Source organism: Zonotrichia albicollis, chromosome Z, assembly GCF_047830755.1.
Source record: "Zonotrichia albicollis isolate bZonAlb1 chromosome Z, bZonAlb1.hap1, whole genome shotgun sequence".
NCBI classification, from domain to species: Eukaryota; Metazoa; Chordata; class Aves; order Passeriformes; family Passerellidae; genus Zonotrichia; species Zonotrichia albicollis.
In genome coordinates this window covers 8,662,892-8,677,962 of record NC_133860.1, presented here as the reverse complement: position 1 = coordinate 8,677,962, position 15,071 = coordinate 8,662,892, and the positions used below count along the sequence as shown (strand labels likewise).

General features: G+C 43.1%; 1 protein-coding gene across 1 annotated transcript in view; it reads right to left on the bottom strand.

Moving 5' to 3' along the window:
- Nucleotides 1-14,812, bottom strand: part of ST8SIA5 (ST8 alpha-N-acetyl-neuraminide alpha-2,8-sialyltransferase 5) — a 72,271-nt gene extending 57,459 nt beyond the window's left edge. Inside the window, exon 1 of the mRNA XM_074532272.1 lies at nt 14,613-14,812. The gene's annotated coding sequence lies outside the window, so the exon portion shown is untranslated. The remainder of the gene's footprint in view (nt 1-14,612) is intronic.
- Nucleotides 14,813-15,071: the final 259 nt, after the last annotated feature.

Below are 15,071 nucleotides of genomic sequence, written 5' to 3'. Positions count from 1 at the left end.
CCTCATTTGGAGCCATCCCTCATAATACACTATTCCAGGTAGAGGTTTTCTATTTTCTTTTCCCAACTGGAAAAAAGGACCATGTCAAACACAAAAAAATAATATTAAAATTAGGTCCTTCCAGTGCAGAAGGGAGCTATGGCAGGGTCATCAGCTTGCTTCCCTCTGGCAGTTCATGCTCAGGTGCTGGCCCCTCACCTTGGGTATCACTGAAGGTTTGGCTTGGAAATCCAAGGAAGCTGCAGCTCAGATCTGTATTCAGCTGTACTCAGCATTCTTCTGCTCTGGACAAAGGAAGGACAAACTTTTTTCCTCAGCACTTCTCCTTCCAGTTGATGAAGCAGAACCAGCTGGCACTGCAAAAATCAGTGTTTTCACAACAAACACTGCGCTGTGACACATCACCTTAGCTGAGACAGTCACCAGCTCCACAGGAATACACACCTTGCCCTGGGATACACACCTGGAAAATCCCTGCAAGTTCTGACCAGTTCTCTACGCAGAGCTCCAGACCTGAGTTCACCAGCTGCTGCCTGGAACCAGCACATCACCTCCCCTAAAATAAGCAGAAAAGCCATTAACTCTGCATTTTGTATCCACATGCTGTCCTTGCAGTCTCCAGTCTCCCATCACAACATGTCTGTGCTCCAGAAATTAATGTGTTCCTGTTAGCAGTTTTATCTCCCCAGCAGCTAGTGAAGAGTTACACAGCTACAAAAAGTCACAGTTCAATATCCATCCAATGTGATTTCAAGCCACAGTTCCAAATGTTTCACACACCATTGGCTTTAATAGGTTATTAATATTATATGTAAAAGCTTCAATTAAAGAATCGTTAATGATTTTGCTGCTTTTGCAGAACTATCCTGTCTTATTTTAACGTAAAACCCTAAACCTCCTCTCAGCAGGCTAAAAAACCAAGTCCATCCTTATCTTCACTGGAGAGGGGACAGCAACCCTAACTATCATTCCTAATTAGCTGTAGGTTTGGGTTCAGCTCTGTGTTTTACCAGGCTTCCTTCCTGATTCCAGGCAGAGCTGCACCCCAATGTTGGGGACTCCAGGCTGGCTTGGCAAGGCAAGAGGGGATTTCTGTGACGGCATGCTGCTCCCAGCACCTGAGCTGTGACTGCTGCAGGCTGAGGGGGAGTCATCTGCCACCCAGTCAGCTCACATGCAGCGCAGGTGGGCGTCTTTGCCCTCCTCAGCACCCCTTCCCTCATTTCCGAACCAGCAATCAGAGCCTTTCTTGGCTTTGCAGGTGTGCTGCAGAAGGAGCAAGAACAACTTTCCACAGGCAAAAAACAAACAACCAAAAAAAACCAACAACAAAAATATCCCTGCTGTCTTTTAACGTATGATGGTGCCAGTTTAAGATCCTAAGATCTCGCTCTAGCAAGAGCAGGATCCACCTGACTGAGCACAGGATCCACTTCCCTACGCAATCCCATCCCCAATTCCTTGACATGCCTGCTGAAGATGCGCAAGTATCACGCACAGCTCTTGGAAAACAAGAAATCTAGATGTTACCAGCACTGAAGAGAGATGAGTCTAACTCCCACCACCAATGAATGTGCCTACACTCACCAAAACCCTCCAGGCACTTAGCTGGGATTTAGTCAACATGCTCTGTGGAGAATAAGAGCTCTTTGAATCCCAGAGTATCCCAAACATACGTCAAATGAGTCACATCCCAAAAACACCTTTTCCTTTCCTGAGTATAACAGGAGCTTAGGATGACCATTTCAGCTGCAAGTGGGATAGCAAGGGGGCCGAGTGTGAAAACAGCATGGAAACAAGCTGATGTCAGGAAAATAACATCAGGAAAATAACATCAGGAAAATAACATCAGGAAGTGAGCTATAATTTTTTTCACCTTAAGATTTAATCCACTCAAAGTGTCAGTCTTAAATCCAGGGAAAATGTCACAGAAAAGCGCACTTCCTGCAACCACCTACCACCAAAGGGGGACAAAGCTACAGAATTTTACCCAGATTTCCACTTTTACCCTGGTCCTCTTGTTTCTCTCCTATAGCTACTGTAGATGATCATCACAAAATGAATAAAACATACTTCCATGTGAATGGAACAACATGTGCCAGCTTTGCTGCTGGCATTCTGTCCACATGACTAGCACTCCCCTTTGCTAACCCTTCTTCCCTCTTCTGCTTTTAACCCTCCACTCACACACAAAAGGAAAACAAAGCAAACCTTGGGTTCTTCTTCCCCCTCAGTGAGATCAAAAAATGGTCAGGGATGAGGAGAAGGGGGAAGTTATATTTCCATACAACATAAGAGAATCAGATACTTTAAAATAACAGGTCGCCTAGAACTGAAATAATTTTAAAAGCAAGAAAAATCAAATAATTTTAAACTATAAAAAGGAAATAATTTGAAACTATGAAAAGGAAATGCGCAGTTATATAGAAGGTAGATTTTGGACCACGCTGCCACAAACCAAAGTGCTTAGTGAGCTTCAAAATCTGCTCTGATGATCCATGCAAAGATTAAGACCATTGGCAGCTTCACAGACTGCATATGAACACCTTAAAATCACTGCATGAGCTACCCAGACTTCCCTCAGCTCAGCTATTCTGTATTCATTTGCCATGGAGGTGGGACACAGGGACAGCCTGCATGACCTGAAGCATTTATTATTCAATATTATTCTGTATTTTCATGTTCTTCAGTAAGATGCCTGACCTGCAGGTTACCCCACAGGGATGGCAGGGAATGACAATAGGAATATAAAATGAAAAAAACCTAATGTTTGCATAATTTGGCCCCTGGATGAAATCCAGAGTGAAATCAGAGGATCTAAAGATTATTAAGAGAGTCTGCCCTGATTTCTAGGTTATATTTCACCCTTTGGCCATCTCACTTGGCTGCAGAATAAATATCACCTGCTGTGGCAATAACAAATACAGTTTGCTGGGGCTGAAGTTCCCGGTACAGTGCTTTATTTGCCTTGAACACTTCAGGAAAAGAATGCCTTCAAAAGAAATCTTCATTTATTGCACCATTTGAAGGCTAGCAGAGAAATCCTCAAACAACAAGCAGCTAACAGCTGGGTAAATGCCACATTTCACTGAGTTGTGTCACGGATATGTTTGGCCATGTATTTTTTTGTTTGTGCATCCCTCATAAAGTTGAATCATTGGGCAAATTTTGCTTAATCAAGAGCTTAAGCCAGTACATGTTTAAATCAATGAGAAGCAATCTTGATTTCCTAGGGAGGAATGGCAATCTAAATCACTTTATTATAAACTCAGACTCACTTTTTTTGTTCTCATAGCAAAATCTACTGCTCAAGTAGCTTTAACCTACCCCTGTTACCATCAGTAATAGAGATCTTTAATCCAGCAAGTGGCCAAGCACTACCCACAAGCTTTTAAAGCCCTGGGGAAAGCTTAGAGCAATCCTGGGAAGCATCCAATACCATACTGGACTGATATGTAGAATAGCTATTTCAAGCTCTTTTCCCTATTTGTTACCATCCCAGATAAAAAGGCATTAACTAATTATTTTAATTGCACTTTTTGTAGTATTCCTCATGGGACGTGGACTGCAGCTGCCTCAGCTTGATCCCATTTGGCTGGGGGATGGGATGCCGCTGTAAAATGCGTTTTCCCCAGAGTGAATGGGGCTTTGTGATGCAGCTGTCTGTGCCGAGGTGGAGGAGATGCTGGCACAGGTGTGTGGCACAGAAATGCTCCCTGCTCTGAAACTATCTCATAGACTCCAGCAGGAAATCTTCAGCCAGCTCCTCAGGAGCAAGGCCAGATTAACTCTCCCCTCCCATCTTTTTGGTAGGGAAGAAAGCTCACACTGATTACTTTTAAAAGAGCAAACACACCTTTGTGGGACCAATGCCCCGGCAATAGTACTGATGGGATTTTTTTCAACCAGAATTTTCTTAGTTTCCGAGAGCAAAATGTTGCAACTGTTTGGAAGAGTCATGATCTGACAGGCAACAAGCTATCTGCAACAAGATTCAGATCACTTATGGAAAAATATGCTGTTAGGAATGGAATGAAGGAAAACACCCCCACAAAAACCTGATTAATCAAGTACAATTGGCAGCGAGCACAGAAGAGAGACTGTGCTCTTTAGGAGACATTTTTTGGTGCAGATGAGCTTCTGCTCCCCTCCAAGTGACGTTGTCCTGTTTTCCCTGCTCCCTCTCCTGTTTCAGGCCTGGTGGAGCCGTTGGTGCCTCAAACCCCACATGTATTTTGCTTGGGCTCCAGTCTTTTACAGGTGCTTGGTGAGAGGTAATAAAGGAAGGTAATAGGGATTTCCAGTCAAATTATCACTGCAAAAAATCTGTGTTTCCTCCTGAAAATCCTGTTCAAGTTAAAGATGAGTTACATCAGTATCAGAGACACATTCCCAGGAGCTGGTCAGATCCTGGTTTGCAAAGGTCCCATGGTATTATCCTCTTCTAAACTTGCTATTGGGAATCTCTTTGTTCAGGGTGAACTAGGGGCTGACATTTCCCCCCAACACAATCAGAATCTGATAACCAGAAATGGACATCACTCCTTCTCCATGTGTGATGTTAGGGAGTTAACTTTCCTCCGCCTTTGTTATTTCAGTTCATTTACTGAAAAAATAACAGATGTGCCCAGAAGAGGAGCTTTGGGAAATATTCCTGTTTTTTTCACTAAACAAACTCTGACAAGTTGAACATCCAAAGTACAGCAGCTCCCTTCCCCTCTCTGACCTTTGCCTCCCAGCTTGGGGAGGTTGTCAAAGGCCTCTCCTCCTCCCCTCACAATTTCTGCCTCTGCAGCCTGGTCTGTGCACTTGCTTGCAAGTTACCCCCAGGGTGAAACAGCATCTTCTGACTCTGGAAGAGACTGAATTATATAATAATATTATATTTTTTGTGCGGATAGGGTTTTCTTTGATTCTCCTACATCTGCAGAGTTGTTTAATGAAAGTGCAGCATCTGGTCTAATGGGCCCTAATTAAAAAAAAAATTTAAAAACCACCACTTTGTCAAACAGCTCTAACTAGCTGTTCCAGACTACATTATTTTATGGAAAAGTTCATGGTGTGCCAGGGCAGAGTGGCTTTTTAATGAAGGAAACATGAAGCTACAAGCACTTACAACCTGGCTTAAACTGGAATACCAATGGAAAATCAAACCTGTCCTGCTCTCAGCCACCTGTGTTTGTTGTTGCACTGCTCCTCATCTTGCACAGCATTAGTGTTTGCATGGGTTTTCCATGATTAACTGAGAGGCAATCCAATTTAGAATAAGCCCAGCAGGAAAAGAATTTTAAAGGTTAGTTGTCAGATGGCTCAGCTGCCCAAGAAACAAACAGACCCAAATCCAGGAGAAGGGATGCTACACTGGAATTTGGAGATGAAGGGGTGAGAAGGCTGCATGCTTTTGGCAGTGGTGCTGCTTTCTGTGAGCTGAAAGTGCTTGCAAAGTGATGGCCTGGAAACGTGACTTGTGGCATTCTCAAGCGAGCCCCACTGAAATCTTCGGACAGCATCGCATCGCATCTCTCTATTTTTGCACATCACAGGCTTGGTTCTCCAGCAAAGCCAGGCCAGCTCAAGTAGTCAGGGGGATAAAGAAGAGTCATTCAAGTGTGCAGGACAGAAAGCCCAAGAGCCATGTAGGGATGGAGGATTTTAAGCACAGGAGAGCTTCTGCCTCACCATGTCCCCTTGGGAGAGGTACTGCATTCCCTTGGGAAAGCAGTGGGGAGGATGTGCAGGGGGCTGTGCTGTGCTGGGCTGAATGTTGAGTAAAAGAGCTGGATATTGTGTAGCTGCTCGTGGGCAATTGTGTACAAAGTCACAACAGTGATGCTAGAAAGCTCCAGGCATCTTCACCAGATTTTGCTGGCCATTAATCCAACAGAAGGCTGCTAATGGCATCTGATCGCTTTCTTTGTGCTACTGCTATTTAAGGCCATTCTGAAGGGCACAAACTCTTCCCTATTATACAATGTGAGATTCAGGCAAAATTATAACCCTGGGTTTCAGAAGGATGAGCTCTCAAAATGACAATAAGCTAACAAGATGTGAACTTTATTTTTTAAGTCTTCAGCCGTGAGCTGGAAAGTAATCAACTCTTGAAAAGCAAGGATCTCTGATCATAAATGAAATATCATCTAAATAAAGGGGACAAAAAATTCACCCATGACATTCCATTACTAAAGGCCTTTACAACAACACTGTGGTTATGAACCTTTCCCATTGCAAAGGTCTATTGCACTGCAGCTCCTGCCTGTCCACCCAGCATCCCTGCACATGGAAAACTGCACATCATCCCCTGGGAATTTCATGTGGGCATGCCAGTGTGCAGTGGAGGTTTTTAATATGGGTCAGAAAGAGATATGCCAGCACAGGAAAATGGGCAGCCAGAGGTGTCCTTCACTTCATCCTTGCAAAGAGAGCTCCTGGAGTGGGTCCATGGGTGGGTGACACAGGTGATGGAAGGACTGGAACATCTCCTGTGAGGAAACACTGAGGGAGCTGGGGCTGTTCAGCCTGGGGAGGAGCCCCAGCTGAGAGGCACCCTCAGCCCTGGGTGCCCCTGGCTGTCCCTGGGTGCAGGGAGGGACAGAGCAGGGCCCAGGATCTGCTCCAGGCCCAGCAATGGCACCAGAGCCACGGGCAGGGACTGAGCCCAGCAATTCCCCTCACAGGAGGCACAACCTCTACCCTGGGCAGTGTCCAAGCCCTGAAACAGAGAGGGCGTAGAGTCTCCCTCCCAGGAGATATTCCAGATCCTCTGGATACAATCCTGTGCCCTGTGTTGTGGGATGATCCTGCTGGAGCAGGGATGCGGCACCAGATTGTCTCCCTCTGGTCCCTTCCAAACTTATCCAGTCTGGGATTCTGTGTCACAGCAGGTCCAGCTGGGCAAACTTTCAACATCCAGAACTGGTATCAAGCTTATGAGGCTTTCAGTCCATCTTTGGGGTGAAAGACCTTTAGTGTGGTCATGCAATGGTCGACCCTGGCTATGTCAAGTTATTATTATTTGTTCCCTTCCAGCAAAATGAGACAGAAAACTCATTGTCTGACTGGGAAAGGGCTCACACAACAACTCACAGGCACTGACTGTGAGAATTGCTCAAGTGCTGGCCTCACATTAAGAGGCAATAGATCTTTCTAAAAGTCTGGAGAGCCATCTATTATGAGCAAAAGCAGAGCCAAGCTGTTGGGAGAGGCGAGGACTCTGCTTATCTTCACACTTAGGCAGCTCCTTACAGCCTCAGGGAAAGAGTTCACCTGACTCAGGAAGGACGGTGTGCCTCATTTTAGTCACCAAAGAGATGAACCTAAAGACAGTGATGTCAAAATTGTGTCACAGCAAGTGACACACTGCCTGCCTTCCTGCCTTCCCCAGGAGGGACTAAGTCAGAATCCCAGCATGGTCTCTCCTGCCCTGCATAAGGGAAACTCAGAGGGAAAAGCTGGAAGAGGGTAGGAGGGTACCTGGAGTCAGAGGCACAAACACAGATTTTTCAGCCAGACTGAAAAATCCCCCATCCTATGGAACCACTCCAACACAGGACAAGGCTAGGGATAATGACTCAGCTTTGTCCAGATCCCTTAAAAACACACTGAAAACACATTCTAAAGCACCTATAAAATGGCTGGGTTTATACAGGCTAGTGAATATCTAAAGGGAAATCTAACCAGCTTGTACAGCAGGCGAGTCAAATACAGTTTTTCATTTGGCTTGCAGTCAAAAAGAAGATCAAATGATGTACCAAATCCTACCTTCACAAGTACACAGGACAGCAGTGTGGCTGAGAGCAGAATTTGATTGGAAAAAAAAGGAGTGAACTGGCCATTTCAATCCCTGCTGTGAGCATTCCTGATTAACACCAGCTGATACTTTTAGAATAGTAGGTCTGAGGATTAAAGTATTATGTAGGCTGAAAACACTACGTCACATCTCTAAAATTACTTTGTATCATTTAATACTCTGCATTCTATTGGGCTGAATTCTTAGGTTCACAATCAATAATGAGAACCTCCACCTCAAACCCAGATAGTATTTAGGGTTACTCACATACCCTCAGAGGTTTCTATAACAGATTTTGCCTCCAACTCTGCTTCATTATGTTTTTTCATTTGTTTTCTTCAAATCCTACCTTAATGGTTTCTCTGTGAACCAGCAGAATGTCCCATATGTAGATTAAGGAGAACTACTATTTTTGTTTTATTCTGATAGTTCTTAACAGAAGAAAGTAATGCAATTTCTATTCACTCAAATATCTAAGCTCCAAATAACACATTATACGAAAAAAATTGCATTTCAAAAAAAAACCCCAAAAAAAAACCCAAACAAACAAACAAAAAAAAAAACCAAAAAAACCAAAAGCAAAACAAAAAACACAAAACAAAACAAAGACAAAACAAAACAGAACAAAAAACCAACAAACCAAAGAAACATACTCAGATCCTAAAGTTCACGATCCCAATGTCCTCTCTTCACATGTTCACCTTCCAGAGTTCAGGCATCAGATTGCTTTACCTCTCACTGCTCTGTTCTCTGTTTACTGCAAATAGGTGGAAAACAGTTTTCTGGATGTCATTTTATACAGAAAGAATTTAAAAGAAAAGGCATATTATATTAAAAGTGGCAAATAAAAAAATGTGATTAATGCTCTATCCTTATATCATTATTATTATATACAATATAATTGTATATTACATGTACATCTAATTAAGGATATGTTGTATGCTTTTTCTGAACCAAAAATTTATAAAAATTTAAATCCAGCTTGAAATGTGCCCTGGGCCTGTACAAAACATAAGTGGTGCATAAATGCCAGAGTTCTTCTGATAGACTGTTAGATCTATCTGGTGATAGATCTGTAGAAAACTGTTCAGAAAATATATGCTATAAACAGCAGAGGAGAACAGGCATCTCTGGAAAAGTTGCTTTTTAAGGCAGCTAGTCAGGCAATTCAGCCCTTGGGTGCGCTCATCAGCCCCACTCACTCCAGAAACTGCTTAAATTATCCTTTCAGATATGACAAAAGATTGAGGGAGGGGATCCTGCCCCTGTGCCCCTTGGCTCAGGTGAGAGCCCACCTGCAGAGCTGCCCCAGCCCTGGCTCTAACAGCACAAGGAGCTGGAGCTGCTGCAGCCAGTGCAGAGGAGGCCACGGAGATGCTGCCAGGGCTGGAGCCCCTCTGCTCTGGAGCCAGCCTGGCCCAGCTGGGGCTGCTCAGCTGCACCAGAGAAGCCCCAGGGACACCTCAGAGCCCCTGCCAGGGCCTGCAGGAGACGGGCTGATAAAAGAGATGGAAAGCAATTTTTTTACAAGGACAAGAGGAATGGTTTTAACCCAAAAGATGAATGATTTAGATGAAATGTTAGGAGGATATTCTAGCTTAGTCACTTAGTTTTTGTAAAGAAGCTGGAGCTCTGAGCTCATCATAGATCTCAGAATGGTTCGGGTGGGAAGGGACCTTAAAGCTTATGCAGTACCACCCCGTGCCATGGCAGGGACACCTCCCACTGTCCCAGGTTGCTCTAAGAACTGTCCAGTCTGGTCTTGCACACTGCCAGGGATCCAGGGGCAGCCACAGCTGCTCTGGGCACCCTGGGCCAGGGCCTGCCCACCCTCACAGCCAGGAACTCCTTCCCAATATCCCATCTGAATCCATTCCTGCCACAGGCAGGGACAATTTATGGAAGGCAGGAACTTCTGGTGATCTTCTATTCCTACTCAGTGCCATCTGGAGAAGGCCCACCCTGAAACTGTGGCAGTTTGCTCCGAGCCTTTTCCAGTGAAGGTCAGGGTATCTCCAAGGAAATTCCACAGTTTCACCTTAGCAGCCTCTTGTAATATTGAATGAATGCATCCACTTAATAAATTTGCCTTGAAATTTCACAAAACTTTAGTAAATTTTCTCAGGATGGATTTCCTTTTCCCTTTCACCTCCTTCCTCTTCCCCTCCTTCCTCTTCCTCTTCCTCTTCCTCTTCCTCTTCCTTTCCTTTCCTTTCCTTTCCTTTCCTTTCCTTTCCTTTCCTTTCCTTTCCTTTCCTTTCCTTTCCTTTCCTTTCCTTTCCTTTCCTTTCCTTTCCTTTCCTTTCCTTTCCTTTCCTTTCCTTTCCTTTTTCCTTTCCCTTCCCTTCCCTTCCCTTCCCTTCCCTTCCCTTCCCTTCCCTTCCCTTCCCTTCCCTTCCCTTCCCTTCCCTTCCCTTCCCTTCCCTTCCCTTCCCTTCCCTTCCCTTCCCTTCCCTTCCCTTCCCTTCCCTTCCCTTCCCTTCCCTTCCCTTTCCTTTCCTTTCCTTTCCTTTCCTTTCCTTTCCTTTCCTTTCCTTTCCTTTCCTTTCCTTTCCTTTCCTTTCCTTTCCTTTCCTTTCCTTTCCTTTCCTTTCCTTTCCTTCTATCCTTTATCTATCTATTTTTCAGTGAAAAAAATAATATAAAAACTAGTTTGATTTGTGGCCCAGAAAATCTGGTGTAGTGTAGACCATGAGCCATTTCCTTTCAGCCCTAAGTAAACCCTTTTTTTTTTTTTTTTGGTCAGATATTGAAAAGTGCAGATATTAATTTACCTTACATATACTGTCTCTCATCCTGTTCCAGCCTTGAGACACATCAAAAGCTTAGGTGAAAAAGGAGTAGGAGTCATGTCACTTGTGCTAAGCTCAATCTTTTTTGCAAATAACAACAATCCTGTTTTTTTTGGTGATTTTACTTCAGGAGCATAGGCCACCAGAAGCTGTGAATTACTCCAACATATAACACAGCAGTGTTTTTTGGTTTCATCATTAAGAATAAAACCTTGCCAAACAGATCTACTGAGTGTGAAGTGGACAGGCATCTGCCCTGCTCTGAATCTGCTCTTTGAAACTGATATTTTTCTCATTAGCTGCCTAATGCTGGGAAGGGTATCAGTTTCAGCTGCAGGTCTAGGAAGTTGCCCATGCTAAGAAAATTTCACGACAAAATTTGTTGGTCTTATTTCCAAAATTTAGTTACCCAAAATTTAGTTACCCATTGAACTTGAGGTTCTTAGTTTATGAAGAACTTGAGTTTATGAAGAACTTAGGAAGAACTTGAGGTTCTTCTTTTATGGTTACCTTTAAATCAATAAGTACAATAATGTACATCCACTAAAACATGATACTTTTCAGAACAGAATGTTACACGTTTGAAATGTCATAATTACATTACTTAAGCAAGGACAGACCATTGCTCAACAAAAGTCCCTTACTAGGACGCTGAAAAATAGATCAGAATTTAAATATTTAAACTAATAGAATTTTAGAATTAACTGCAAAATGAGTATTACTGAAAAAAATAAGAAAGCTCTTTAAAAGATAGCATTTGATAGTTTAGGAGCTACAAAATATTGACAGCTTGCCAGGATCACATGGAACATACATTCCCTCCAACAAAGATGGTCACACATCATTTTTACTTGCAAAATCACTTAAAAGATATTGACAGGAGCAGCAGCAAAACAGAACTGATAACTGAGCACACAGTTCTCACATTGGCAGGAAAAACAGGCCAACAGCTATTTCCTTCTCGGATCTCAAGCTGGGATATATATAACTGAGTTCACAAACCAGAAATTATCATCTGCCCAGTCTCAGAGGTTCAAAAAGTGGCATTTTGCTGAAACTACACAACTAGCTAAAAACACCAAAAATATTATTAGCATTTAAACTTGTCACACCAGAAGTTTAGACTTTAAAGGTCAAAGACATTAGTGTGAGATTTCTCTTCAGAAGTTGTCCCTCTCTTCCTCTTCTTGAAAAGGGAGCAGGAAGCTCCTCGATGGCTCCACATCCTTGCTGGTAAGACCCAGAGAGACTCAGTGAGAACATTAGTGAGGTGGGATTTTTGTACTAATTAAACCTAATTTTCCTCATAGAGACTGCATTGAGTTATAATCAATAAATTTAAATATTTTACAGCATGTCCTAATACCCAAATAGCAAGAATCACATTCTTGAGAGTTTTGTAAGGCAATTGCATCCTGTTTCTTTAGGAAATAGTTGGAAAGTTAATAAATGAGCACTAAAAGTTAGAACTGATAATGACGGGCAAACGCAATAAGAAGTAATTTTCTTGTTCTGTGACTCTGAATCCTATTAGAGCAATTCAACTGCCCTGCATCACCTCCTTTGGCTCACTCTTTCCCAGAAATGAACTATTGATTACACCTCTAGTCTGTCATTTTCAGTGACCTAGCAAGCCTCCCACACACCAATTTAAAAAATAGTTTCCAAGTAAAAGCTGTTCTGAAAATGAGGTAGATGTAAATTCATCAAACCCAACAAAAAAAAAAAAAAAAAAAAAAAAAAAGAAGGTTATTCTAATTCAATCCTATAACAATAGGTCTTTAGAAGCTCTACACAGTTAGACTTGAGCTATCTGGGAACCTTGCAACAACTTAAGTCCCTCTCTCCATGCATGGCTCCCCAGGTGCCATCCAAAGCCTCCTACCAAGGGTCAGAGAGTGAACAGTTGACTTATTTAATGAGACAGGCTGTTTTCCATTTTTCCAAGGTTTGTTTCCAGGTAAATCCTGGAGTTCTGAGACTTCTGGGTGCATTCATTGTAGTTAGTGATAGATCTGTAGCTACCACAAAACCTTTTCATCCTGGGCGACTTGGTATTTTCAGAGCACTTCCATGTCCTATGAGGGAAGATGCTATATTAATGCAAATACTGACAATTCCCATTTCGTCATTTTTTCTGACAAGAAAACACTGCCGGTTTTCAATACTTTAAAAAACACTTATGCCTGAAATATGAAGTTAACTCCTAAAAATAAGTTCATATTAAAGTAAACATAATAACAGCCAAGAATAAAATCACTCTGTAAAAGCAGAGATTTAGATTTGGAGGAAACTAAGACTGATGGTCAAAAATCCCTTTGTTCCTTAAACAGCCTAATCTAAAAACGTTGCAGTCTTTCGAAAACATGATTCATACACATATTTATATGCTCTAGAAATATCAGAATTATTCTAGAAACAAGTTTAGGTGCTTCTGTATACTGATTTTAAAGCAAGCTTATTTGGTCTCTGTCTGAAATTTGGATAATTTTTGAGAAAAAAAATCTACTTGTTTGGTTACTGTGATTTAAAATAATACAAATAATTAGTCCATCAAATCCTTCAAACTGGTGTACCTGTGGAAAAGTCTTTTGAGAAGGGAGCTGTGTGCATAACCCTCCTGGCAAACAGTGCTGAGCACAGGGCAGTGGGTGGCTGGGGAGTCATTTTGTGCTTCAAAATAAAGCTGTAATAGGCCGTGGGTGCTGCATCATCCCTCTGGAGTGCAATTAATTGCAATTACTGCAGCCTCTGTTTGTGGCTTCTGACACACTTGCAGGGAGAGCTGAGTATTCTCTTTCTGTCCATGAAACAAGCTGCATCCTCTCTGCTGTGTTTTATCTGATCTGCTCCTGGTCCGTCTTGGTTTTGGAGTTGTTTTTTTTTTTTATCTTTGCTTTTGTCTTTCTCTCTGTTCCATGATGTCTCTGCACCCTTGAAAACCTTGCGTGCAATTAGAGCGTGTAATGGCAGAGAGGTGCAGCGCTGCTATCAGCCTCCCCTGCGCGTGATGGAGAGATTTATCACTGCAATCTCCCAGCAAACTGGGGGAAAGTGGATAATGGATCCTAGATAAGAGATTTACTTGAAACCAGAGAACAATATCTTAAATCTCTGTGCAAGGACACAACCAGTGTCACGTTTGTGGGGTCAGGTGCCAAGACACGGGTTCCTTTTCTTCCCATCTCCACCCCACGCAGGTTCACCTGCCCGCTATTTGTTTTCGTGGGGTACTGCATGACCTGCAGCCTCAGCAAACACCCTGAGCACTCATCCCTGAAAACTCATGCTCGTGCTCAAATGAACATTTCTTTGATTAACTTGGCAGCATCTGCACAGTGCTCAAATTCTATTTAGGTAGCACAGGAGAAAACACCCTACAACCCCACAGAAATCATGTTGAGGCAAATCAGCTCTGAGTCAGATTAAATAGGACTTAATTTGACTTCTGATTTGTTTACACTTCATCACACAGCCAGTCTCCATTATGATCCCTCTTTATTTCCTACTTCTACAATTTCACACCATTCTCTTAATATATGAAACTATTATTAGAATTATTCAAGTACTCCGAGGATTTTTTGGCAACTCAGTTACCTGCAGGTGTTAGCAGCTTGCTAGCACATCTAAAGGAAGCAATCTAAAGTCCACGGTGAAGTTCTGCACGTAATTGCAAGAGATCTTTAGATTTCAGTTTCCCCTCCCATAGCACGCATGCATCTTACAGATGCATGCCTCTGAACTCCCACTTCCTGACATAACAAGTGTATTTTGCTTTAGAGAGAAAAATTACCATTTGAAAAAACTTAATTTCTCTGTGTTTGGAGTTGACTCACAGTTTTTAACCCAGCATTCAGATCAATGCAGATGGCTGTGGAGCCAGGTTTCCCGTAAAACTCGTGGGAATGGATCAGGAACGTGCCGAGCAGAGAGCAGCACATACCCTCTGCAAGAAACCCAGCCAGACTAGGAGAGCAGCAACCTGGCGCTTTGCAATCAAACTGACCCTTATTTGACTGTGGTTGCTTATTTACCTTCCACACACGCTGTGGCTGCCCTCCTATTTTGCCAGGCTGCCCCTTTCTCTGTGTTTCTCCTCCAGTGCCACTCACGGGGCTCCTCCTGCTTCTCTGGCTCTTGGGATCTCGGGCTGTGCGCCTCTTCCCTCCCGGATTGTCGAGCCGGATCCAGCCCTCACCTCTGCATCGCAGGCAGCTTCCACCAATGCTGGATTTCAGCTTCCTCCTCATGTCAAGTTTCAGCCCAGCCCACGGCTCTTGCATCATGAGCTGGAAAACCCTCCTATGCTCCAGACTTTGCAAGGGATGTTTGCAGAGAAGCAGCAGTTTTATTCGCTCTGTGCTTGATGCCCCATTTCTTTTGCAGCTTTTCTCTCTTATGTGACAAGAAACAGCTGTTTGTGTGGAGGGAAGCCTCTTTCTTGAGCTAAATCCCTTTCCTTTTCTAGAAACAGATCTCTCAGTTACTCCAGT